Raw genomic sequence first — 27,703 nt, 5'->3', positions numbered from 1 at the left:
AGAAGTGCATTTTCTATTATTGCAGCACCATGTATGAGCACTTTGTGCAGAGTAGGAGTAATCAGGTGCCAAGAATAATGCTTTGCATATAATTTGGCGGTATCCAGGGCATACTCATCATATTTCTTAACATCAATAATGTATCCGCTGGAAATATTTTCTAAAATTACTTTCAGTCTGTAAATTAAATCGAAGTTCACACCAGTTATATCGGAAGCCAATTGGGGGTTCTCAAAAAATCTGCGGCTGGTGTTTCCATCATTTGTATTACCGTAGTTGGGCTTGGGCATGTCAATGAGTAACCCGGTCTCATTTTTAAATCTGTCTTGGATTTTTTTTTAGCGACCACTTCCAAGTTGTTGCTGTTATTGTTGTTGTAGCGATAAGGTTGCTCCCCGAAGGGTTTGGGGAGTGTTATCGATGTGATGGTCCTTTGCCGAATAAAGATCCGGTACGCTCCGGTACCACAGCACCATTAAGGTGCTAGCCCGACCATCTCGGGAACGATTTATGTGGCCACATTAAACCTGCAGGCAATTCCCCCCTCCCCACTCCCAAGTTCCATGAGGAGCTTGTGGTCGTCAGAGCCTCGTCTGTTAGTGAAACAGGATTCGCCGCGGATAGGCGAGGTTGACAATTGGGTTCGGAGAAGCTATATATTGCGCTGGCAACCTGAAGGGTTGCGTTACACAACCCCTTAAATCTGGTATTTTAGTCGCCTCTTACGACAGGCATACCTACCGCGGGTATATTCTGATCCCCTAACCCGCTGGGGCACCACTCTCCAAGTCTTTTTCTTCAGCGGTTTTTCTCTGTCTGTATTTTTTAACTTTTAATTTATAGGCCAAGTGCAAAACACTCTCTAGATTCTCCCAAATAACTGTTTTGTTATTTTTGCCACAATATATTTGTAAAGGGACAAATGAGCTCAAAAATATATTGGCATCCGAGTCGGCAGGATTTTCAAACTTTTGTTTATATCTGACTTGCTGGGAGCCATCGCATCCCCATTTGTTTATAATAATTAAAGTTTTTCTATGCTCTTCGCTAATAGTAACAAGTACATTGAAAGGCGCATAAGAGTTATGTCAATAAGACTTTGCAAAGTGCGTTCTGCATACAGACTCGTCACTTTTATGAGTTGTTCAAGCGGATAGCATTCTTTTTTGGCATCTAATAATTTGTCGTAGCATGGATAAAGTGACTTATTTGTCTCGCGTATGACATCGTATTGCTGTCGTGTAAGGTCGGCCTTTATAAACATCGCCAACGCTTCTTGAGGCATTAATATGTTGGGTTTACCGAGCTCACTTGATGACTTGTAGGCATTTTTGTACTTCTGTGCTATTGTTGGTAATTTTGTGATTTCCTTAAGGATTTCGGATGTGTTTCGAAGTCCCTTAGCTCTCAAAGTTGACTGAGCAGCATGAATTAAAATGGAATCGTCTACGGCCGAGCGAATTACTTCAGTTTGGCGACGCTTGCTTCTCTCACTTGACTCTATAAATGATCGTGAAGGGCGGCCGGGACGATTTTGGTCTTGGATAGGGATTTCAAATGTCCCATTAAGCCATGACTGGTTTAGTTTTATGAATCTGTCTTCTTTTCTATGTGCTTCAGACCATTTTTGCCTCATGGTAATTAATATTTACCTTTAGTTGTTTTATATTTTCCTCTGTGTCACCATAAGACGAAAGCAGGTAATTTTCCAAATAGCCCAATTTTTCATCCATTGTTGATAATTTCTGGCTTTGCATTTTTCCGTAGAGAAATTGACGGGTAACTAATTTTTTTCCAGATGAACCAGGAGAATCTTCGATGAAAATGAAAAAAAAAAATGTGTTTGGACATTTTTTTAATGTATCTTTGTTTACCCCAGCCGCACCTGTCCGCAGCTGATTTTCATCAGAACCATAAGAAAAGACTACCCACTATTAAAATGCATAAACATTTTGAGGCGATCGGAGGCGATAATATAACTAAAATGCTTTTGAATTAAAAAATGGACAGTATTTTTTCAAGAAAACGCAATATGCTTAAAAGCTTCAAAATGATGGGTCTTTTATTATGCTAGGTTGACGATTTCTTCAATAAATATTGATATTTACCTGAAGCACTCGAATCCATGTTGTTTACTTTGATAACTGTCTTAAAACTAAAAATATTGACGTTTAAAAATGGGTTACTTAAAATACGTAAAAAGTAAAAAATCGAAAAAGTGGGAGAATAATAAGTTTCGACTAGCGGCAGGGGAACCCCGGTTGTCTATAAAAGTCGAGAAGACCGGTTTATTATCGCCCGGTCTATTGTAAACGATGAGCGATTTTGGATTTTGTATTTGCACCAATTTTAAAATTTTCAATTTTGGCCGCATAAATTCGTAAAATCTACCTATGTGCGTCGGTTTGAACTTTTTGCAATTTTAATTTGTAATGTATCACTTGGCGGGGATTTTAAAAAAGCTTTTACACATTGCCATGGGGTATTTGGGTTCGTTGTAAGAGATTGTATTAATTAAATGATACATCCTCTTCCCAGCCATCACAATATATTTTTGTAAACCTGCTGAAAAATGTGAAGAAGCTGATTTTCTAATACCCGCCAACTTGGTACATACAAATGTATTTCGTAAAGAGTACCACTCCTCTTTAGTTAAACCGTGTATCCTCATTCAATTGACAGTTTATGACTAAACGTAAGCATTCTTTCGCATTAGAGTAACCCAGCAAACACTGAAGTTAGATGAAGATTTGATAACTACCCCTGTAGCGAGATTCACTTACTTTGCCCCTTTCTGAAATCGAGGTTTTTGCCTTAGTCTAATATTGGTTGCATTGTCGATTGAGTGATTCACCAAAATGATTTTACCAACACTTGTTAAATCCCTTTCTACACCATACTATTCTTGAGTTCAAGTCTGCCGCGTCATCCGCGAAGGCTGGGAAAAGAGAGGGGAAGGGTACAACAGCATTCGTACCGTCAAGTCGTTCAAATTTTTCATGCTATATCTTCCTCTCTCTGCTTCTATGCTATTTTTGTTTCACACATGTTTTCAAGAAAATTGATAAAAGTAAACGGGAATAGAAAGCACAAAAGGGAACGTCAACGAGTAGAATTCAAGAATTGAATGATGTCAAACGGGACTAAGTATTGAGTTCCTGGTGATGAAATGTCAAAATTTATGAAAAGGTCAAAGAGGAATTGAGAAAAAAGAACTAACCGTTTGTTAGCTCCTTACATTCTGTGAAGAATTAGCTAAGTTAAGTATTTTTCATATTATTTGAACATCTCCTGTCCTTTATATTTTTTTCGGAATGGCGTCCACCAGCAACTCTTGCATTATTTGCAGTAGCGTTCCATGACAAACTATACGCCACAAACTCAAATGGCATTTTATAAACAAAAATCACAAATCAAACTTCATTATAATAATAATTTGGTTACTCAAGTCAGTAAATAAATTTAATAACTTTCTTGATAGTTTAGCCGCATCAGCTTAGCCCAAGCGGGTTAGGGGGCTTAGAATATACCCGAGGCAGGTATGTCTATCGTAAGAGGCGACTAAAATATCAAATTGATTCGAGGGGTTATGTAGCGCAACCCTTTCAAGGGATTGCCAACGCAATATATATCTTCTGCAACCCAATTGTCACCCGTCACCTACCCGTGCTGAATTCTGTTCTGGTAGGGCGGGGTGGCCTAGGGGAGTGTGCTTATCGCTACAACAACAACAACAACTATAAATTACAATATGTGAGACTTGACAACGATAACAACTGGGTTTATTTACTCGAGTGTTGGGGTTGAGAAAATTTAGTGAATAGTATAATTGTTAAAATGATCGCTTAGCTAAGTTACTGCTATTTTTGAAACTTATTTTTTTAACAGCGTTACTGTGTTCGAATCTCAAATGTTAGAGGACGACTCGAAAAACATATCGTTCTCAAACAAAACGGGACTTAAATATCAAATCGAGAAAAAATATAGTTCTCCAATCGAAAAATAATGAAGTTCTCTAATGGGATTCTGATGAATTCTTTCTCTAATAATATTCGACTTGATTACTAGTGTAGTTTTCTCACCATCTTCTCCATTTCGAGATTGTACAAGTTATCTAACGTTACAGACTGTTCTTGCCGGGAAAGTAACTAAATATAATTTGGTAGTTTATTTAATAATTTGGGAAAAATTTAAACAACGTGACATCAGGACGGACAAGGCGACAGCTGTTTCGATTATACCTTGTAAATCTTTGGTAGGACTAAATATATATCACCACTTAAATTGAAAATTTATTTAATTTGGTGTAATTGGACACATTTTTCTATTAAGTAATGAAAGAAAGTTGTTTTTGCCAATTTGTTTCACAAAAATTTATTAAAGACTCTTGAAAAAAAAAATCCATTACCTCAAAATAATTGTGCAAATAACTGCCCACTACTACTTATATATATTGAGGGGAAGAAAAGAAGTTTTTCACTATCACTAAAAAAATTACTGGCAATGGAATGCTTAGTGCAATGAAATTTTAGTGCACTATGTCTAAAACGCGGTATCTAAATCATAAGAAAACGCTCAAGAAAAATCTCGCATATGGGCGAATTCCAAATAAGGTTCACCACGAACCTAAAGTCAAAATTGGTCAGACTTTTCTATCACTTGCGATTAAAGGACAAATATGCGTATGATGTGGAAATAAAGTAGCTATTTATTCCCCTCATCCTGGACAGAGAGGCATGGTTTCAAAAAAAGTTTCATCGGTTTTGTGACTTTGGATGTTTTACTAACAAAATATAACATCCTTCCTTTATCTTGTTGTGCTGGTCAACCCAGATCTCTAGTTTTTATTTTATTAAAATTTTTTTAAACTTTTGTTAAGCATTAAAAAAAATAAATGTAAGGCGCGATAACCTCCGAAGAGATTTAAGGCCGAGCTTCTCTTCCAATTTGCGTCGTGCTCCTTTTAATTTTTCCTACAAATTGGCGGGACGGGACCTACTTGTTTTATGCCGACTCCGAACGGCATCTGCACTACACTCGGAGCGCTTGCGAAACACTGCCGAGGGGCGACCCCGCTTAGAAAATTTTTCTTCTATTTGAGAAACCTTGTTTCTAAAATTTTGATGTTGCTTTGCCCGGCATCCTTTGCTAACCCAGGATCTTCGGTGTGATAGGCGAAGCACGTTACCATCACACCACGGCGGCTGCCAAGCATTAAAAAAGTATAAAAAACTATGGAAATTGAAGTTTTAATAAATTCATCCTTGGGTCGCGGCTGTTACCAAAAATCTATAAAAATTGTTCCAATAAGCAAACGTGGACTTAAAATTAAAAAGCTTTCAGATGCTCAATAGTCACGTGTCCTTCTTAACAAAAATAAAATAAATTTTCCGGAATGGTCGGGTAACATATTTTATTGGTGTATAAAATTTGCCGCGTCCGTTACCCCTCTTTCATTGGTTGATCGATATATATCGGCCTATAACTTTAACGCACAAAACTTATATGTTGTTAGAAAAGGAAATTTCTGTGCTTTCAGCAGTGTATAAACTGTTATTTGATTCTTGGAGATGTTAGAGAAATCTTACAAAGTATAACGAAAATTTAAATTGTTGTAGCTTTTTTCGTTTTGGATGACGGGTTTCTTAATTTTTTTGTTTACGTAAACATGCAAAGGATTACTTGAAGACAATCTAAGATCAGTTCTGACTCCGAAAAGATACGAATTTTAAAGATTAATTATAAGACTTTATTTTCTCTGTATTTTTATTGTATTTTCTCTTATATTTTTTGTCGCCCTCCCTCCTAATACTCTTTCAGTACTGGTGTAAATGTGTAAACTATATTTTAAATAAAATAACTATAAAAACTGCTTAAGTTAAACGGTTTTATTGAAAACATTACTTGCATGAAGTAATAATAATACTAAAAGTTGGAATATATTTAGGTAGGTCCTAGGTACTAGTATCACACTCCCCATCAATTTAGGGTGTTGATCGGGCAATTAAATAAAAGCGTTGGACGCGTAAATTTCTATTGATAGTCATATATAAGACCAACTGAACCCTAATCACATTTTTAGAAATTTCACGCGTCCAACGCTTTTATTTAATTGTCTGATCAACGCCCTAGATTGATGAGGAGTGTGATGACTAAGTAGTACCTAGGACCTACCTAACTAATTATTTTCTAGATTTTAGTATTATTATTACTTCATGTAAGTATTGTTTTCAATTTTTCAAATTTTTTTTAAATTATTTTATTTTCAAGTTTTTAGTCTTTATTTAATTGCCCATTATTTCTCAATCTTTTTGGTTCATTTAGTGACTCATTACTGCAAGGACTTTCCTGACAATTTGTTACAATCTAATTTCTAAATATATAATCCTTCCAACTTTACTCGACTCTGCGCCACGTATTCTTGTCCCTCCTCCAACTCCAAGATATTTTGAGGTCATTTCTACCGGACAGTATGTAATATTTTTTCCAAATATGAGCCAAATAGGGCATCATAGGTCGCGTTCTTTTCATGTATGTATTATGTGTTCCAAATATGGACAAAATCGGACCACAAATACGACTTTTTTGAATATCTCGATCTTTGCGCCACCTAGCGGCGATTTTTTCATAGGTCGCTTTCTATTCTCGTATGTGTTATGTGTTCCAAATATGAGCCAAATCGAACCACAAATACGATTTTTGTGAATATCTCGATCCTAGCGGTGATTTCTTTCATAGGTCGCTTTCTATTATCGTATTTATTATGTGTTCCAAATATGAGCCAAATCGGACCACAAATACTGATTTTTGTGAATATCTCCTTGCACCACCTATCAGCGCTTTTTCCATAGGTCGCTTTCTATTCTTGTATGTGTTGTGTGTTCCATAGGTCGCTTTCTATCCTTGTATGTATTATGTGTTCTAAATATGAGCCAAAGCGTACCACAAATACGATTTTTGTGAATATCTCGATCCTTGCGTCACTTAGCGGCGATTTTTTTCATAAGTCGCTTTCTATTCTTGTATGTATTATGTGTTCCAAATATGAGCCAAATCGGACCGCAAATACGATTTTTGTGAATATCTCGATCCTTGCACCACCTATCGGCGATTTTTCCATATGTCGCTTTCTATTCTTGCATGTATTATGTGTTCCAAATACGAGCCAAATCGGACCACAAAAATGATTTTTGTGAATATATCGATCCTTGCGCCACCTAGCGGCGCTTTTTTCATATGTCGCTTTCTATTCTTGTGTTCCAAATATGAGCCCAATCGGACCATGAATACGATTTTTGTGAATATCTCGATCCTTGCGCCACCTAGCGGCGATTTTTTATAGGTCGCTTTCTGATCTCGTATTTATTATGTGTTCCAAATATGAGCCAAATCGGACCACAAATACGATTTTTTTCAATATCTCGATCTTTGCGCCACCTAGCGGCGATTTTTTCATAGGCCGTTTTCTATTCTCGTATGTGTTATGTGTTCCAAATATGAGCCAAATCGGACCACAAATACGATTTTTGTGAATATCTCGATCCTTGCGTCACCTAGCGGCAATTTTTTTCTTATTATTGCATTGTCATCGGGTTCTGAACTATATTCCAAGTTTCAAGATTGTAGCTTATCGTGAAGCTTCTTAAATTTCAATTACAAAATTCGTGCCAACCATCCAACCAGTCAAGTCAACCTAAATAAAACCGTTTAATAAAAGCTAACGAAATACGAGAAAAATACAACCTAGTTCATTAAAAACAAACGAGCCAGTTTGTATTTCTAATGATTTTTTGGCCGTTTTTTCTTAATTTATTCTGACAAATGAAAATTTTGTTTTCAGTTTGAAAAATTTGTGCATAAAAACACAACTAAAATCACTTTCTTGTGATAAAGTGAACCATCGGAGACCGAAATAATTTTCCCGTGTTATTTGCATTGTTTTAATTTTTAAAAAGTAAGGACGGGACTGTCTTCGGCTGTGCCGAAGGCTTTATACCTTTCATGAATGGGGCTGAACAATAATCTTATCCCGTTCGTAATCTCCAAATGTATAAGATAAGAAATATATAGTGAACAGATGTACATACCTAAACGATTTTTAAGATAAATATAAAATAAAAATGGCAAAAACCCCCTTATCTGAACGATCGGTTGTATGAGATATATATTATATATAGCTCCGATCGAAATGATTTTTTCATGAAATCTTCTATGATATATTAGAATATATATCACCAAGTTTATTTTTTTTATGTAGGAAATTAAGGGAGAAATTGCCAAAAATCTTTCTATCTGAACGATCGGTTGTATTTGATATATACTATATATAGCTCCGATCAAAGTGATTTTTTTCAGAAAATTTCTATGATATATTAAAATATATATCACCGAGTTTGACGTTTATACTTTCTAAATTAAGGGAGAAATGGCCAAAAATCTCTATTTGAACGATCGGTTGTATGGGAGATATATGTTATAGTGGTACGATCCTACCGGGTCCGACGAATGTCTAATATAATACAAAAATACATCCTTGTGCCAAATTTCATTGAGATATCTCAAAATTTGAGGAACTAGTTTGCGTTCAAACAGACAGACGGATGGACAGACGGACGGACGGACAGGCGGACATGGCTATATCAACTCAGTTCGTAGCCCTAATCAATTCGGTATACTTAATGGTGAGTCTATCTTCTATATTTCTCAACGTTACAAACATCGGACCAAAGTTAATATACCATTTCATGTTCATGAAAGGTATAAAAATGTGAATGAAAAATTAAAATTTAAAACATAGACAAAAAGATGTCAAACTCACTAATTTTGGGGGAATAGTGGTCTCGCTTTCCCATGGTAGAAAGTGTTTTTGTATTTTGAGGTTCCGATAAAGTTGCGTCAGTTTTTTAGTTTGGAATCCGAGACAAAATAAAGTAGTGTCATATAGGTATTAGATTTTATTGGTCTATTCAACAATTTCGTGTCTACAGAAAATGAGACTACAAATTAATATTAATTTTCAAAAGCTAGTTAATAGAGAAAATATGAGAATCCAGCTAAGCAAACATTTTAAAATATGTGAGTAGGGCAATGTACCAGTCGTCTACAAAAATGTTTGAAAAACACTATTGAGCAAATGATTTACGAGGTTTTTTTTTCAAACATTCGCCACTTGTATGAATTTACAATGGTCTCTAAAAAGGCTTGAAGGCGATTTTGTGCTATCAGTGAAAATAGATACGGCTATTTTTGAATAGCGGCTATTTTTTACAGCTATGGCGATCGCTTCAATTTATCTTTAACAAGCGAATCTGCAATTATTTGAATACTTTGATATAAAAAATGAATGTTTAAGTTTGTTTACCGGAGTAGATTGAATGTTATACATTAATTTAGTTTAGTATACAGAATGTATGAACCAAAATTGGAATAAAAAGAAAAAAATATGTACATTTTTTTTGTAAACTGATGTAACGTGAAATTCAAATTTTCTGAGATATTATGATACAATATTATTAACTGGATGACGACATTATGTTCAGTCTCGTATTACACTCAATGAGATGAAACTAGCTAAAATAGATGTCTATGCATCTTTGTTTTATAAATTTTCTGAAAGTTATATTTGGCTGCATAATATTTGTATAGTAAAGTGAATCAATTTGTAATGAAAAATACAGAGGAAAAATATAGCAAATTCTTCAAACTATTATAAAAATATTCTTTAGCAAAAAATTAGCCACCCACTTCAGTGCCCTAGAAATTAGCCGGAGAATTCAACCATATACAAACCATATAACAAAGCTTGAATTGCATTCTCCCAAAAAACTTAAATTTTGAGGTAATCTGTTTACAATAAGACGAGTGATATATGTTTCTACAATTCTTTTATTATTCCATCAAAAACACAAATTTTATAAAACTGTTAACGGCTACAGCCAAGAAGTATTAACTTATGAATAACACATGCATTAGTTTCGGTAACGTTTTACAAGACGGAGCACCACCTAATTTTTATCGAAATTTATCAAAGGTCACATCAAAAGACGCGTCCCGACCTCCGTTTTAAGAGTCCGAAAGCGAAAATCAAAAATTTTATTTCAGTCAAAAGTTATTTACAAAAAACCCATAGATTCTGAAATTGGATGTGCCTTTTCAACAATAAATTTGACCCACCCTAATATACATATATCACTGAATTATCTTGAGATAACGATCTCCATCGTCTCCATGGCAATCAATATTTCCAGCCAAAATATTTTTCCCTTAAAAATCCCTCTTGCCGACAAGTGCTAAATTGAACTGCATCAGTTTCTGAACTTGGCAAAAACAAGAATTCTGTTATACCTATAGATATATATATGCAGGTATGCAGACATCTAAAATAATAATTATTTGATTTTCAAGTTTCAAAATAATTACAAAAATTTCAGTAAATATGAAAAAAAATATCTTTCAAAATAATACTGGGCCAATAAAATTTGTTTAAGTCATCCGAAAATAATTTTATTTAATTTATAAAAGTCTTCATATAATAATTACGGAAATTGAGTTTCGGTTTTAGGTCCCAATCGATTTCGATTTATGTATGTTACATATAAAAGTCTTTGAAAATCATAAGATTTCGTGTTGGAATATTTCTTTTGGTATGCTGTAACAGTGTTTCGGAAATCCATGAACTAGACTCCAGGTTTGCTTCAGTTGAATATTTGAAGAGATAGTTTGTGACTTGCAGAACTGAACAATGACAAGTTATATTTAAATTTGTTGCATTATTCAGATATAGCTCTCGAGCGTCCATTGGAATGTACAGTCGCATTCGTCTTTCGCTAAATACATTTCAAGTCGGCAGCCCCTACCATTATATTGGTAGCGTCTTCGGATTTTCGCGGTATCCTAAGCTGATTTTTGCATCGCCTTCACTGACTCGACCGAAATAAATTAAATGTTTAGCAATGCTCAGGCATCCATTCGCCCATCCATTCGCCCATACGTCGGAAGGCTCATGCCCACATGTATTTTTACAATAACTTTCATTTGGATGAAATTTGACATTCTACTTCATCTGAACACGAGTATTTATCAAATATTTCTTATAAATGGATTTATTCGATATTTCAATGCCTAATTTTCAAACTTGGCATGTAGGTTTGCATGCACCAAACTCAATAAACATGAATATTTTTAAAAATGGTCGTGGTAGCGTCTACTTATTAAAATAAGTTTTCCTCTGCTTTTTCTGGCGATATCGTATGAACGGTTAAAGGTAAAATTTGCTAAGTTTGTAGACTGAAACACCGCGGTGTGGTTAGATTATGCGCTCTCCGATCATTTGCATATCTAAAAAACCACGATCCCATTCAGTATATGTGACGTTTTTATTGAACGGCCAGTTCAACCTTACCTAAGAGGTAACCACAGGCAGCAACCGCACTTAGAAATACCTCATTGATTGGCATATTGCGTTTAATTCAAACAACTAAAAGCAAAAACTACAAAAAAGTTCTTGGACTGTGAAACATTATCTATATACCAAATTTCATTCAAGGCTGTTAACTCTCTTTGATAAAAAATACTTTTTCGTACTTAAAAATGTTATCAAATATTTACTCTAACCGGCACAATCCTAATAACACTGTACAACAGCAATTTGAATCAAGTAACCGTTGTATTTTTCTATAAAAACCTAGTTTACTTTTAGATTCCATTTAAAGGTTAAACTGATCACAAGATGTCTGTCAGTCATTTGTACAGAATTCTGAAGAGTTTTATCTTTGGTTCCGAAGGATAGTTGATGCTCATTAATTAACATTTCATATTAAAACTTGAAAATTCCGTCATTCTCCCTTAAAAACATTTTTTTCCGGAGGCATCAGAAAGCTGCTATGATGCAATGTCTTGCCAAAGATTTTCTAGGTTGAGACAAATCTTGTAGAGGGATCAATATTTTGTAGGACACTAAAGTTGTAATCCTTCTAGATTTTTAACAACTTAACCAACGAGCTCCTGTAAATTCCTAATCATTAAGTGTAAATAAAAAATAACTCACCATTGTGGATAAGACAAGTGCGATGACTTCTGCATAGACGGATGTCAAAATTACAAATAGAATGGATCACCTGATTTGTAATTGACTATCGCTGTCTCATTCTGTATCTCTTTCTATCACCCGCTGAAGATAGCCGGCCCTATGCGCCGCCATATTGAACACCCTGTCAAAACGTTAAAAAGTAGTCATATTGAACATCCTGTCAGGCAGTTGACGGATAAGATATCACACGTGTTTTAGGCACAATGTAACTCACGACATGCTGAGTAAAAAGTTCTAACTTTGTTTACTGATAAGTAAAAAAAACCACGGCCGCCGTGGTGTTGGGGTAGCGTGCTCCGCCTCAAAAGGCCATTTAAAAAACGCTCTAAAACTTTCGTTTTTCAAGTAGTATCCCCCTCTCAAGAAAACCCATACGCTTTCAACTACCTTTTTCCTGAGTCATGAAAAACGGAGAGATAAAGGAGATATCAAAATTACTCAACTATTTTTCACGCAAGAAATATGAGGGTAAATTACACGACTCTACAAAAAATGTTTGTTCTTTGTCCTAAAGTTTATTTCATGATTTTCAGTTTTATTATAAACAAAAACGAAGAGAAAATACCTTCTTCGGTATAAAGTTTGCTTTCGTAATAATTATAGTAACAATACTCATGGCGCTAGAATGATAAACAACGATCAGGTTTTTGTACAAATCTAGAATAACCTAAAATGTCGTAGCGAAAGTGTAAATATGAGGCTGATGCCTTTTATTATATATATGTATATGTGGGCAATTTATTTACATCTCTAAACCTCTGTGAAGCCTACAAAGCATATTTTGGCTGTCCTGTTTGAATCAAGACAAGACATGGGTTTCACATGTTGCTTGTAGTTATTGTAAAATATGTTTGGAAGGTAAGCAAATTTTATTTAAATAGTAAATTAAATAAAGCAGACATATTGACTTCTCTTTCTATATTTTAGGTTGGTATCGAGGTGAGAAAAGATCTATGAAATTCACAGTACCAAGAATCCGCCAAGAACCAAAAGACCACATTAAAGACTGCTACTTTTGCATTGTGAATCCGAGTAAAAGACGTAGAGGTAAAAATGCAAAACCTACCGAATAACCTGATCTTGAATGTTCTTCTGCTCCAGTCGCACACGATCTAACACGACCAGTACCAGAGCCCCCGAAAAAATTATCGCAGAGAAGTGGCTCATCTCTTAGTTCTTATAAAAGCCATGCCGACAAGGAGTTTTTACCGACACTAGAAGATTTAAATGATTTTATTAGAGATTTAAATTTACCAAAAAGTAAAGCAGAGCTTTGCTTGATGATGTTAATACTTATCATGGATCAGCGAAGAGCGCTCTCAACATTTTTCACAAAAGAAGATGGACTTTGTTTGTTTTTGTAATGACATAAAAGGTATGTTCGGAGAAATTGGCATACCTTGTGTTCCTAGCAAATGGCGTTTATTCATTGACAGCTCAACAAAAGGCTTAAAAGCTCTTTTATTACACAACGGAAACAAATCAATAAATTGAAGCTGGTGTTTTTGTTGGTCCACAAATCAGACAGATTTTCGCCGGTGAAAAGTTTCCAACATTGCTGAATCGTACTCAAAAGGGGTTGGAACTGTTTCAAAGCAGTCGTTTCTGGTTTTTTAGGAAATAACAAAGCTGAAAACTACGACAAGCTAGTTGAAAATATGCTAAACAATTTTAAGGCGATGGGCTGGAGAATTCTGTACACTCATTTAGATAAATTCAAAAACAACATGAGAGCATATTCAGAAGAGCAAGTAGAACGTTTTCATCAGGATATTATGAGCTTCGAACAACGTTATCAAGGCCATTATAATGAAAACATGATGGTAGACTATATTTGTGCTTTATTGAGCGATAGTACCTATGAACATAAAAGAAAAAGTAAAAGTGTACACTCTTAAATCATTTTCCACTTTTTGTAAGTTATTTCGATATTAAAACTTAGTAAAAATATTTATTTGAATTGTATCATTTTCAAGTAAAAATCGAAACCACAGATTTTGAAAAATATCGTTCAAGCAGTTTCCTAAATAGGAAAGCAAACTTTTTCATGACATATATAATATATATTACAATGTTTAGAAAGCATTACCAGAATGCTTCATTCCATAAAACTTTTGGGTACCTCATAACATTTACATATGTATATATTGTAACGAATTTAGAGCAGTTCCGCTTATTTGCAACCTTCTACTACCGTTCGAATCACTAAACTGTTGAATAAATAACTCCACTATTCAATAATGCAAAATGGCCTTTATTAAAGTACTTCACAATAACACTTCTACTTCTTAACAGATAACGTGCTTAAATCAAACTGATTACTGATTCTCAGCTTTACCTCCTTTTATACTCTGTGATTTCCTCGTTTGCATACTTCTAGGCGTTTCAAGAATTTAACTTAGTTACCAGCTATAAAATTACCAGCTATAACTACAGATGCACGTTATTGCTTCTCATATGCGCGTGTATATGTGAGTGATACTTGAACAAATGATTGCCTACTTTTGTGAGCATCTCAGATAAGATATATGCATGGGTTTGTGCGTTTCTCTCGGCTGCGTGTACGTACATATGTGTAGACATACTGATTGATTCGTTTATGTAGATACAAGTGACTGCTTGCTTTTTTGTTGTTGTGGCTTTATTTATTTAGCATCAGAATAGTGATGTGAGTATCACTTAGTGTCACTAATATTTGTTACAATATGTATATGACTATATATAATGCGGTTCGGAAGCGACAAGAAATAGAAGTAATTTTTTAATGCTTGAGAAATTATGCAAAACTTAGCGAAGCTAGGTGAAATTTTACATTTCTTGAGATACTGAAGGTGAAAGAAGACCCTATGCCCCTAGATTTACGAAGTCTGAAATATCTTTTTAAAACGCTGTATATAAGCTTAAGTACGGTTACGGATGCGACAATTTTTTCGCAATGAATAACGCTATATGACATTGAAAATATATTCTTTGCCAGACAAAACTCAAGTTTTAGGTCTAGTCGAGTAAACAAAACCTGTATACCTGGAAATTTCGAATACGCAGTCAAGCTCCGTGATTAGGCGCAAAAGACCCTTTTTCATAAGCGAAGACATATACTGGTACAAAACCTTCCATCTGTTTAATCTTCGATACATTTTTAGGTCATTCAATGGATTATGTTGTTGTGCTTTTAATATTAGTTTTATTGACAGAAATATCTAACAAATAGCACAAAATAAACCAAAAGCTTGTATTTAAGATATTCCCATTTGTCCATTTCTAGTCGACAAAAACTTTTATTTTTTTTTAAAGCAGATAAGATTCAAAAGAAAAATGCAAGGTAGTTTGTTTTGATTTCTTTTGTGTCTTCATACCTCATGTAAAAGAAAAATTCGTTTGAAATATGTCACTTTAATTTATTAACCGCGAGCAAAAAACAAACCTTTCTTTCATTCTCTGGTCATTCGCGACAGCCGTTCTCCCTGTCAGCAACTCTTTGACAGGTAGGTATGCAGAATTCTAATAAAAATCTGTAGCGGTAGTGAGCTGGAGGATGAAACGCCGAACTATGGGAAAATTTAAAAAGTTGTTTCAAACTTGAATTTCTCAGCAACGATTTAGGTTAGGGTTATCGAATGAAAAAAAGAAAAATACTTGAAAGCCCAAATTTTTACCTAAACTAAACATTAAAAATGTTTAAACAAATTATTTTGCGCTTAATTACGGTCTTTAATTTAGAAGTCAGGGTCGATGTTGTAACGAACTTCTCCTCACACTGCTGCTTAAACTAGGGAAACCTACGAAGGTGCGTTCGGATTGAAGCGGGGTGGCACACCTAGCTCTGCTTCAGCTTAGCTCAGGGAAAATGGGAGTGGGTTTGCTTCATCCTTGCGCAGCGAAGTCGTACAAAAAGATTTAAATTGTATGCCGATAACCAAAAAAAAATCAAAACCAAAACGAAACCAGCGAAATGCAAACTGCAGCCAAACAAACAAACAAAAAAAATCTATAATGATATGAGCGCTACAATGTTTCCATTTTGCGTAAAACTGCTCATTAGGCAGATTAGCCCCAGTTTCATGCTCACACCAAATATAATTTTTATATCTCAGAAACTGACTTCGTAATATCGAACAGTTTAAAGCCCTATGCAAGGGGAATCTATACTGAATTCGTTTTGGCCCTTTTTGCTTTGTTTTTCGAAAAAAAGTGTGTCCCCCTATAAAAGCGTCTTCCGAAACATATGTATAAACGTCTTCGCTGAAATTTTATATTTACCCTTTACTGCAGAAAATTGGAAACATAAAAATTTTATTGACGTACCACCGTTTCTTCTATATTATATGCAAAAAGGTAACATCTATCTCCAATTTATTTCGCCATTTTTGACGAAAATTGTGCAAAATGTTTCAACGTTTCAAATACTGCAACAACAATAATGCTATAGAACCTCAAATGTTTAAAAAACCAAAATCTCAAAACGAACCTTTCAAAGAAGTGGTCTTCTTGCACGCACTCCTAAATTATTAAAAACTAATGTACCCGGCAGACTTTGTCCTGTCCGAAAACTTGTTTGCCTACAAGTGGGCCTCGCTTCTCCTCTCATCTCTCTATACTATTCTTGTCTACTTATCCTCGCTTTTCTTCTTGTTCTTGTCCATCCATTATTCCATTTATCTCTCTCCCACTCCTGCCCTCACTCCAACTACGACTCCCATTCCCTCTATAACTCCACTCCCACTTCCACCCCCCGTTCTCAATTTCACTCCCACGTCCGCTCTCACTCTAACTCCAACTCTCACTTCCAAGCTTTTCCTGCGTTTTTTGTTTGATATACATAATCTTAACCTGTGCTGAGAAATTTGATGTTGAGACATTTTTTTTTTTTTTCAATTTATAATCAACCGATTTTGTGATTCTTGAACAGAGCACTTCTGTTTTGAAAAGGAAAGATGGATAACAAATTCCATCACTATATCCTCAGCATTCTCGAAGCCGATGCAAAACTTTTTTGAAGGATTCGATCGGCCGTAGAAGGCCTTGGCACGATGGATTTTTTTTTAAATAATTAAATACGAACTTTAAATCATCATTACAAAGTTGTTCCTATATCTATTAACCTATCTATATCTCTTAACTTTCATGTGCCTGGGTGATAAAACTTACGTAGGCTGCCGGAAGACTGCATTTGTATCAAGCACGCAACTGCTTGTAAAACTAAGATGATGTCTAAGAGAAAATACTTGTATGCGTATTGTTTTACCTGTGCGTGTATACCATTAACGTTTTTATTTAAAAATTTTATTTTATTAGATATTTCTGTGCGAGTTTAAACTGAGAGCGTGTCATTATTCTGCTTTACAAAATTCTGCTTGAACAAAATTATGCTTTTTTAAAATTCTGTTTTTTAAAATTCTGCTTTCTGCATGTTTAATTCTGGAAGTCAAACTTCCGGAATCATTGCATGGCGTAGCCGGTGTTGGATCGGCTAAGCGTTATTTTTTATAAGCGCGGCCGAATGCCGCCTATGCAGAAAGGTGTTTTACGCAGAATTTACGCATTTGTGCATGGTGCACTTTTTCAAAATAATTACATGACCTCTTTAACATTGTTAACATTATATTTTAATACAGAATTTTGTAATACAGAATTTTGAAAGCAAAAATTTAGAAAGCAGAATTTTAAAAAAGCAGAATTTTGTTTTTAGAATTTTGTACATACAGAATTTCGACACCAACCCGTTTAAACTATAAGTAAAAGTGAGATCAATTTAATCGTGCCACTTTGGCTACATCTTTAGCGCTAATTTTACTTCTCATCTGCGTAAAACCGCCCAAGACCGAGATAACATCGAGTTATTTCAAACAGCCCACCGTGTGAACAACGTTGGAAGCATCAGAAGTCCCAGAAAAGGATAATTTTAAGGCCGTTTCGATAGTTATACGTGCTTGTATCATTCTGCCGTGTGAAGCTTCTTCCCCCGCATACTGGTTGCTGTTCAAAACCGTTGAACTGTGTTCGGTATACTTTTACTCTCCGGCCCATGCCAATCGCTCACTCTCCAGGTTTGTTGCATCGACCACTGCTCGTAAGTGCTTGATAATTTTTAATGCTGCACGGTACTGTGAAGAGCTATTTTAATTCCTCTGGTCCGTATCCTTCTCCACTCGTCTTCTCTTATAGGACTCACCTGCCGTTCCATAACGGACCCAATTGATTTTCTGCAAATTTCGCTCACAAAGTCCGACACTTCGTGTGCAGAGCTTATGTCTGCTATCGCTTACGATTCTTTCTCCCTCTCCACTTCTTGTTACCAACACAAGGTATCGGAAAGAAGGCGTTGAAATGCAGCCATATATACCCTCTGGCTGTAAAACATTCAATAGCCCAGTTGTTGGTCACCGAAATCCTGCCGCCTTCCTTATAGGCAGAACGGCGTGAACACCTTGAGTAAGCTAGTAATAACGACAAATGAAAAGATCATGCTTCGCCAAATTGTAGTCAACCTTAGATGAAATTTTTCATATCTTTTATATAATGTCTAAAAATGTAGCGTGCTCCGCCTATCATATCAAAGATCATGGGTTCAAGTTGCGGACAGAAGCAACATCAAACATTTTTCAGTTAGAGAAAGGTTTTTCTAAGCGTGGTCACCCCTCGGCACTGACATGGCAAACAGTGCCTGCCATGAAGAGCTTCTCAGTCAAAATTCATCTGCCTTACAAATGCCGTTTGGAGTAGGCGGAAAACATCTAGGTCCCGCCCCGCCAATTTGTAGGATAGATTAAAAAAGGAGCATGACGCAAATCGGAAGAGAAGCTCAGCCTAAAATCTCTTCGGAGGTAATCGGGCCTTGCATTTAGTTATTTTTTAATTGAGCTTTTATCGTTGTGGATGATGTAGTCATGGATTTCCCTCAGTGTATCTTTTAAAAATTTCAAATAAAAGGTAACCAAACAAGATTGCTAAGGTGTACTCTTCAGAAAAACTTTCGTCTGATTCCCTGCAAAAATTGTTGGATTACGTGTTCCATTTTCTTCATGTTGGAGTACTCTAACAATACTCCTTTGCAATGCGTTTGCGGACCACCATCAGCCGATCATTGCTCGTTTTTTAACGACCGTGATCACGACACGATGACGATCGCACAGAGTTGCTAAAAGCAAAATATTGCATACAAATAACTGGTAATAAAATTTGACTATGGCAACTCTGATAAAATGCAACCGCGCACTGGTTTTATGTATACATACTATAGTATAGAGAAATATTAGCTTCTTTATTCACGCAAATGATAAATAACATAAGAATATTCGTAGTATAAAATATAAAAGTTGTATTGCCCCTCTCCATTTACTTTCATTTTAAATTAAATTCACTTCGATAATTCTTTCCGACACAATTCCACTTTAGTACTTTGGCATATGATCCTCTGTGGGTGCTCTATGGAGTACTATAGTGAAAGTAATTTGGAAAGTACCCTCACGTATGTCCTCTATGGAATACTCACAAACAAAGCGAGAGTGAGATCACCTACTCCTCTCCTATGACATCGCAATGTTAATTGGAGCACATTTTTTGTATGAATACAGATTAGTTTTGGAACACTCCTATAGTCCTTAAGGATTATTCCTTACACTATTTATGGAGTACTCGCGTTTTTTGAAGGGTTGGGTTTGCTCGTTTTCGGGGTAGTTGAGGGATAATAAATAAATAAATATAATTATTGGCATATTTCGTTTAATTTTGAAAAACTTTCAAAACGTTCTAAATATCCCAACTGACAACACCGAGGTAAAAAGTCTTATGTCTTAAACAGATACAATACGTCACTTACTTGGCCGACAAGGAAGAAATTCACTTATTTGATTGGTAAACGCCACATAGGCTACGTATCAGTCGTCGTATCCGTTATACTTTGCCAATTTTCTACTTTTGACATACTGCAACCACGTGACATATATTGCACTTTATTTTTCGCTATTTATAGTGCGTGTTAATGAATTCTACAATTTTATTCTCGGTCACAATTGTAATGTCATACTTAAAGGGCGAATTAATGGTGACTTATAACTATAAAGCCATAACCAGATAAAACAGCTGATCGAACCTACCTTATGCAAATCAATGTAATCGATTAATGGTGCCATACCATAACGCTAGCTCGATTACATTGATTTCCATAAGGGAGATGTGATCAGCTGTTTTATGTGGTTATGGCTTTATGATAATAAGTCACCATTAATTTGCCCTTAACGCCACGTACCTGCTATTAGTGGAAAATGGTGTGCGTCGCGAGGGTGATGGATTGTATCTGCATAAGCCATTAAAATGTAGTACACTATACACCTTGCACCAAATTTTATTCAAGTCGATTGGCACCTATAAGCATTCTACTTAAAAAAAATGCCCCCCTATTATTCACATCACCATGCCTTTATGTCATTTCCCTTATATACATAATTGTTAAAATTGTTCTACAGGGTAAACTTGCACCATATTGTCTGTGGCGCTGTCTGTCATACTAATTTTGTAAACAGCGGCAATTCGTGGTTGCATCCGCTCCGTCCATTGTAAGAAACACACAACTTTAATTACCTACGTATATACATATATGTACATAAATGCAGTCGTATATTCACAATTGTGTATATCTAACCAAATATACAGTTGTACTATGTACTGTCTAGTTCAAGGTCGAGTTTCACCTTCGATTTCAATCAAGAAAAATGAATTTCGCAGAAGCTTATCCTGGCAGAAACACATTCTGATGGTTTGGTGACTGCTGAAGTGCGACAGCTGCTGGAAAATGCTTCCCAAATCTTCTTCCTGTTAAATGGTCCTCTGTGAGTTTTGAACGCGGCATTTGCGGTTTTTAAGCCGAGCACTACCCACTATATCACGCCGGCCGCCATTGTTGTTTAATTACGATTTAAACTTATATAAATGAACAATAACAACTACATATATGCACATTCTTTAATTAAGCATTTCCTTGCTTGAAGTTCAAAACCGCATATCTTTATTTTTCAATAGGACTTAAATGAATTTTCTTTTACCGCATAAGCCATGCCGAAATTCTATAATTTCAAGGCTAGATATACAGTATACATATATGTATGTATGTATGTAGGTATCAGTGAGCTGCAATTATTCATCTTTTAAGGTTATTAGTGGACTAACCAAAAATAGAGTATTAGTGCGTAGACAAACAAAGAATAGCAAGCACTTACATATATCCACTAAAACACATTTACATAGTCATGCTTCGTAAAATGAATAACCGCTCATAAGCCACGAATCAGTTCAGTACTCAATTGTCTTATTGAGCAAGAAAGTCAACTGTGTTATACGAAAACACTGATTGGAATAAGTAAGACTAACAGTACAATAAAATGAATAAAGTCATATCAGTCTTCTGACGCTAGCAACACAACGATGTACACGAAACTAAACTGAATACAGCGCCAAAGTAAAACCGATGATAAACAAAGTATACAGTGTATTGCATGACAACCTAATAAAACAGAACTGCGTTTTTTAGCGCACGCAAATAACCGGCGTATTTTGCCCCAACCCAAATAAGCATGCGTTGCGACAATGTAAAGCATGTGTGCAAACGTCAAATCTAATAGCGTTTTCTTTTCTGAAATAAATTGTTGCCTAAGTAAATGGTAAAGCCTTAATAGAGTTGCTCCTACCCCAGAAAATGGAAAACATTTATAGTGCACACAAAGAACATTTCAACTCACCATATTCACTCATATTCACAGATTATATGTGGAACTTAAGAGCGAATTGAGAGTTCCACAGAGTTGCACTGCCACACCGCCATTTTATACAGGGTAAAAGTGTAACGCTTTTGCGTTGCGAGCAGGCAAGAATTTTCACAAAAGAACGAAATACCTCGTAAAGGCGTTGCCTGTTTTTTAGAATAGAAGAACAATCCTTGCGCGACGTACGAAAAGCGTAGCACTTTAGCCAGAAAAGAAAACGCTATAAATGTCACGCAGAACAAAAATTGGAAATCGAGTTAGGTTTTCACGCAGCAAATTCAATTTGGGTTGCTCTCATACAAGTTGTATGTGCATGAGACATTTTTGACAGAAAATGACTTGGCGTGCGTTTATATTCGGTTGGCATGTTAAACACGAAATGAACGTGCTACTGAGCTAAAGCGACTATGATTTCAGTTTATACTCAACAATGTCATATATGTATGAGGCCTATGTGTTACGGGGCACTCGTATGTATTTTCTATTTTATGTGCTAGTCACTCATAGTATTTTTCTGTACTTGACTAAGTACACATTTAGACACAATGTTTTGCCTCATTACTAATAGCGTTTTCTTTTCTGGCTAAAGTGTTACGCTTTTTGTACGCCGCCCAAGGGTTGTTATATTTCATTCTTTTGTGAAAATTGTTGCCTGCTCGCGACGCAAAAGCGTCACACTTTTACCCTGTATAAAATGGCGGTGTGGCAGTGCAACTCTGTGGAACTCTCAATTCGCTCTTAAGTTCCACATATACTCTGTTAATATGAGTGAATATGGTGATTTGAAATGTTCTTTGTATGCACTATAAATGTTGAACATTTTCTGGGGTAGGAGTAAAGGCTCCATTACTGATACTTAGCATAGGCTTGAATTGACTTGAGAACTGTCACTTACAGTTCTGTTAAATGAACAGTGCATGTTACTGATTACTCAAAACTTGGCAACACTTAACTTGACTTAGAAGTCTGTTGAATTTTGATTTTCTATGTAAGTTCTAAGTGACGTTTACATTTTGAGATGCCATTTGTTTGTTTCCATGTCATTTTAACATTTTGTCATACAAATTGACATTTATTTCAAAGTAAATTTCAAACCTGATTATGATGCCAGATTGTATGCGCTAAGTGGAGTATAATCGTGGCTAAGTTGCCAAGTTTACGCCAAGTCAAGTCAAGTCTATGCTAAGTATCAGTAATGGAGCCTTAACTCTATTAAGGCTTTACCATTTACTTAGGCAACAATTTATTTTTTTTAATTTTATTAGTACTCAAAGCAGATCTCTGGTAGGTATATTGTTTAGAGAGTTTTATAGTTGTTTGATTTGTTGTGTAGTACTCTCACTGGCGGGTTCGTAGTGCATTTTACCCGGAAAGAAAACTATTTATGCCAGAAATATCCCTGGGTGGCTACAAAATCTGATCTTCAATGAAAGCAAAATATCTAGGGGTTACACTGGACACAACCCTCACGTGAAATGCACATCTAGATGCTACCTTAAATAAAGCAACACGAGCTTTTCTTCGCCTACACTCGATTCTATGGCAAAACATGGGGGCTATCTCCCAAAATGGCATACTGGACGTTTAATACTGTTGTGAAGCCAATGGCCCCCAATTGGGTGTCTGAAGACCACGCAAAGAATAGCAAAAACAAAATTAAGCAAACGCCATCGACTAGTTTGTATTGGCATAACGGGGGCGATGAGAACGTTCCCTGCAGATGCACTTAGTGCCTTAGTGTGATTACCATCCTTCCCTATTCTAATAGTGAAAGGCGCAGCACTTGTTGCACTTAGACTTCAAAATATCTCCCAATTAGAAAGCGGAAACATGACAGAGCATATGAAAGCAATACGAAAATTCATAGGAAGTCCTGTATTGTAACTATGTCATGCAATGCCTCTACGTTCAGAATCTCAAGAAATTTTGAGGTGTTCACTGTGGAAGGAGCTTTTTGGGAAAAAGGGAGTCCATATACTGTCACTGACTCAGAGATCTGGTTCACGGATGAATCAAAACTTGATGACGAAAAAACGAGAGCTTTCGCTTTTTTGAGCTGGAGGATGAAACGCTGGTTCACATTCTCTGCGAATGCGTCGCTCTGACTAGGCTGATATTCCCATCTAGGTAACGTGGCTCTTAATCGGTATCAATGGCGCTCTGAAAACAACACCTACCTTGACATTGAATGTCATGCTGAACATACATCCAATAGATATTGCGGGAAAGGCAGCCGCAGCCCGGTCCTTGGTCAGGCTTCGTGATATGGGTTATGGGCTTTCTGACTTCGGATACTCTAGCCTTCTTACCAGTTTCGACTTTATCCCGAACAGGACGTATGGATTGTATGCCGATAACCGCTCCCTATGCAACCTTCAACCCCAGTCATTCCTCCGAGGTAGGAGTGGGAAAGAGGAATTATCTGGGGCATGGGACCGGTTAACTTGTTCACGGATGGGTCGAAGTTGGACGTAAAGGTTGGTGGGGGGTCTTTGGTCAAGAGCTAAATGTAAGCCGCAAGTTTAAGTTGACTGATCACTGCAGTGTATTCCAAGCAGAAGTTGCTGCGATTAAGGATGCGATGGATGAAATCCAGTGCTACTACGGTTAGGGAATTTAACATCTACTCTGATGGCCAAGCGGCTATAAAGGCCTTGAGCTCAATTACAGTTTATTATTTAACAATTAAGATTATCTGGGTCCTGGGCCATAGTGATATTTCGGGTAACTGTCAAGCGGATCTCATGGCCCGAATCGGTACAACTGAACCGAATGAAGATGGCTGTAGGGATTTCGGGATTCCGCTAGCCACCTGTGGATTGCTCATATATAGCTGGGCCTCGAATCAACTCAGCAAACGTTGGGCGGACACTACGTCTTGCGGGGTAGCAAGATCTTTCTGGCCGAAAGTGGATGGCAGGATTCAATAATAATTGAAATAATTGGATTCAATAAGGCTCACCTATCAAAGGTCATTGGGGTCACTGTCCCATGGGTATCCATGCGGTACGTCTCAATATATTGAAAACTCCATCCTGCTGCAGCTGCATGGAGGATGATGAGGTGGAATCACCAAATAACTTTATGCTTGATTGCCCAGAACTAGGCGAAAGTATTTCGGTCGCGACTCACTTGGATCTCCCGAGGTGCTATGCAAGGGTGCGATCGGTATCACTCGGAACTTTATCGTTGCTACCCAACGGGTCTCTAAGTAGTTATATCTACGTCACCGTTATTTTAGTTTATTATATGTGGTATATATGCTGATGACATTGATATCATCGGCCTAAACACCCGCGCTGTTAGTTCTGCTTACTCCAAACTGAAAAAGAAGCGGTAAAGATGGGTTTGATGGTGAATGAGGACAAAACGAAGTACCTGCTGTCATCGAGCAAAGAGTCAGCGCATATGTGCCTTGGCAACCACGCTACTGTTGGCAGCCATAATTTCGAAATAGTAAAATACTTCGTTTATTTGGGAACCAGCAGCAACACTAGCAACAACATCAGCACTGAAACCCAGCGAAGAATCAATCTTGCCAATAAATGCTACTTTGGACTAGGTAGGCAATTGAAAAGTAAAGTCCTCTCTCGGCGAACGAAAATCATACTCTACAAGTCACTTATCGTACCCGTCCTGCTATATGGGGCAGAAGCATGGACCATGACAACAGCAGATGAACCGGCTTTGGGAGTGTTCGAGAGAAAAGTTCTTCGAAAGATTTATGGACCTCTACGCGTTGGCGATGGCGAGTACCGAAGAAGATTTAATGATGAGCTGTACGAGCTATACGCAGACATCAACATAGTACAGCGAATTAAAACGCAGCGGCTGCGCTGGCTAGGCCATGTTATGCGAATGAAAGATGATGCTCCGGCCAAGAAAGTGTTTCTATCGGAACCCGCCTATGGAAGCAGAGGTAGAGGGCGGCCCCCACTCCGTTGGAAGGAACAGGTGGAAACCGATTTAAACTCCCTTGATGTGACCAATTGGCGCCGGTTGGCGGAGCGAAGGAGCGACTGGCGCACCTTGTTGGACGGCCATAACCGTTTAGACGGTTAAGCGCCAATTAAGTAAGTAAGTAATATGTGGTATCACAACGGACCTTCATGTTGCTCAAGTGAGCTTCCCTTATCAGGGAAGCTACCACCAAACCTAACCTAACGTGGCTCTTAATCCCTTCGTTGTATGGAGTAAAAATCCTGAAAAGCTACTTAAGTACAATTAAAGTATCTACATACAGTAATGGGCTGAAAGTACAAGAAGAGCATATTCAAATCCTAGGTATCCAAAAATTTTAATTAATATTTCCTATCGCAATGAGAGCACAATTGTGCTATGAATTACAGACCCCTGATCTAAATAAAGGTCGCAGTGCACCGTTGCCGAATAATAATAATAACACTGGCCGACGGCCAAAATTTACCAGAGACGCCGTTATGAAATTCGTATGTGAAGCCACCCCCTGATTTCGAAAATCGAGTTCGTTTTTGATTCTATGTTACCGTTTTTGAGATATTTGCCATTTACCGTTATTCGAAAAAACCAAAAAGATGTCTCCCTCTAATTACGTATATCTCACGAACGGGTCAAGCAAAAAAATTTACAGAATCGGAAAGACGATAAAATTTGCTATAAATGCATCATACATTGTTTTTTGCTAAACCAGATAGTTTTCGAGATATTGGCTTATCATTTCAGATTTTCGTTTTTTTTTATGAAAAAATATGAAAACAAGTAAGGAAGGTTAAGTTCGGGTGTAACCGAACATTACATACTCAGTTGAGAGCTATGGTGACAACATAAGGGAAAATAACCATGTAGGAAAATGAACCGAGGGAAACCCTGGAATGTGTTTGTATGACATTTGTATCAAATGAAAGGCATTAAAGAGTATTTTATGAGGGAGTGGGCCATAGTTCTATAGGTGGACGCCATTTAGGGATATCGCCATAAAGGTGGATCAGGGTTGACTCTAGAATTTGTTTGTACGATATGGGTATCAAATGAAAGGAGTTAAAGAGTATTTTATGAAGGAGTGGGCCATAGTTCTATAGGTGGACGCCATTTAGGGATATCGCCATAAAGGTGGATCAGGGTTGACTCTAGAATTTGTTTGTACAATATGGGTATCAAATGAAAGGTGTTAAAGAGTATTTTATGAGGTAGTGGGCTATAGTTCTATAGGTGGACGCCATTTAGGGATATAGCCATAAAGGTGGATCAGGGTTGACTCTAGAATGCGTTTGTACGATGTGGGTATCAAATGAAAGGTGTTAATGAGTATTTTAAAAGGGAGTAATCCTTAGTTCCATAGGTGGACGCCGTTTCGAAATATCGACATAAAAGTGGACCAGGGGTGTCCCTAGAATTTGTTTGTACAATATGGGTATGAAAAGAAAGGTGTTAATGAGTATTTTAAAAGGGAGTAATCATTAGTTCCATAGGTGGACGCCGTTTCGAGATATCGCCATAAAGGTGGACCAGGGGTGACCCTAGAATTTGTTTGTACAATATGGGTATCAAAAGAAAGGTGTTAATGAGTATTTTAAAAGGGAGTGATGCTTAGTTCCACAGGTGGACGCCGTTTCGAGATATCGCCATATAGGTGGACCAGGTGTGACCCTAGAATTTGTTTGTACGATATGGGTATCAAATTAAAGGTATTAAGGAGGATTTTAAAAGGGAGTGGTGGTAGTTGTATAGGTGGTCGCCTTTTCGAGATATCGCCATAAAGGTGGACCAGGGGTGACTCTAGAATGCGTTTGTACGATATGGGTATCAAAACAAAGGTGTTAATGAGTATTTTAAAAGGGAGTAATCCTTAGTTCCATAGGTGGACGCCCTTTCGAGATAT

The 27,703-nt window shown here is 36.7% G+C and overlaps 1 protein-coding gene across 4 annotated transcripts in view; it reads right to left on the bottom strand.

Moving 5' to 3' along the window:
- gce (germ cell-expressed bHLH-PAS) overlaps positions 1-27,703 on the bottom strand; it is a 140,145-nt gene that overhangs the window by 42,315 nt on the left and 70,127 nt on the right. The gene's annotated exons all lie outside the window — the stretch shown is intronic.

The sequence above is a fragment of the Eurosta solidaginis genome, chromosome 4, assembly GCF_040869045.1.
Source record: "Eurosta solidaginis isolate ZX-2024a chromosome 4, ASM4086904v1, whole genome shotgun sequence".
Taxonomy (NCBI): Eukaryota; Metazoa; Arthropoda; class Insecta; order Diptera; family Tephritidae; genus Eurosta; species Eurosta solidaginis.
The sequence above is the reverse complement of the archived record's forward strand: the minus strand, read 5'-3'. Positions and strand labels throughout refer to the sequence as shown.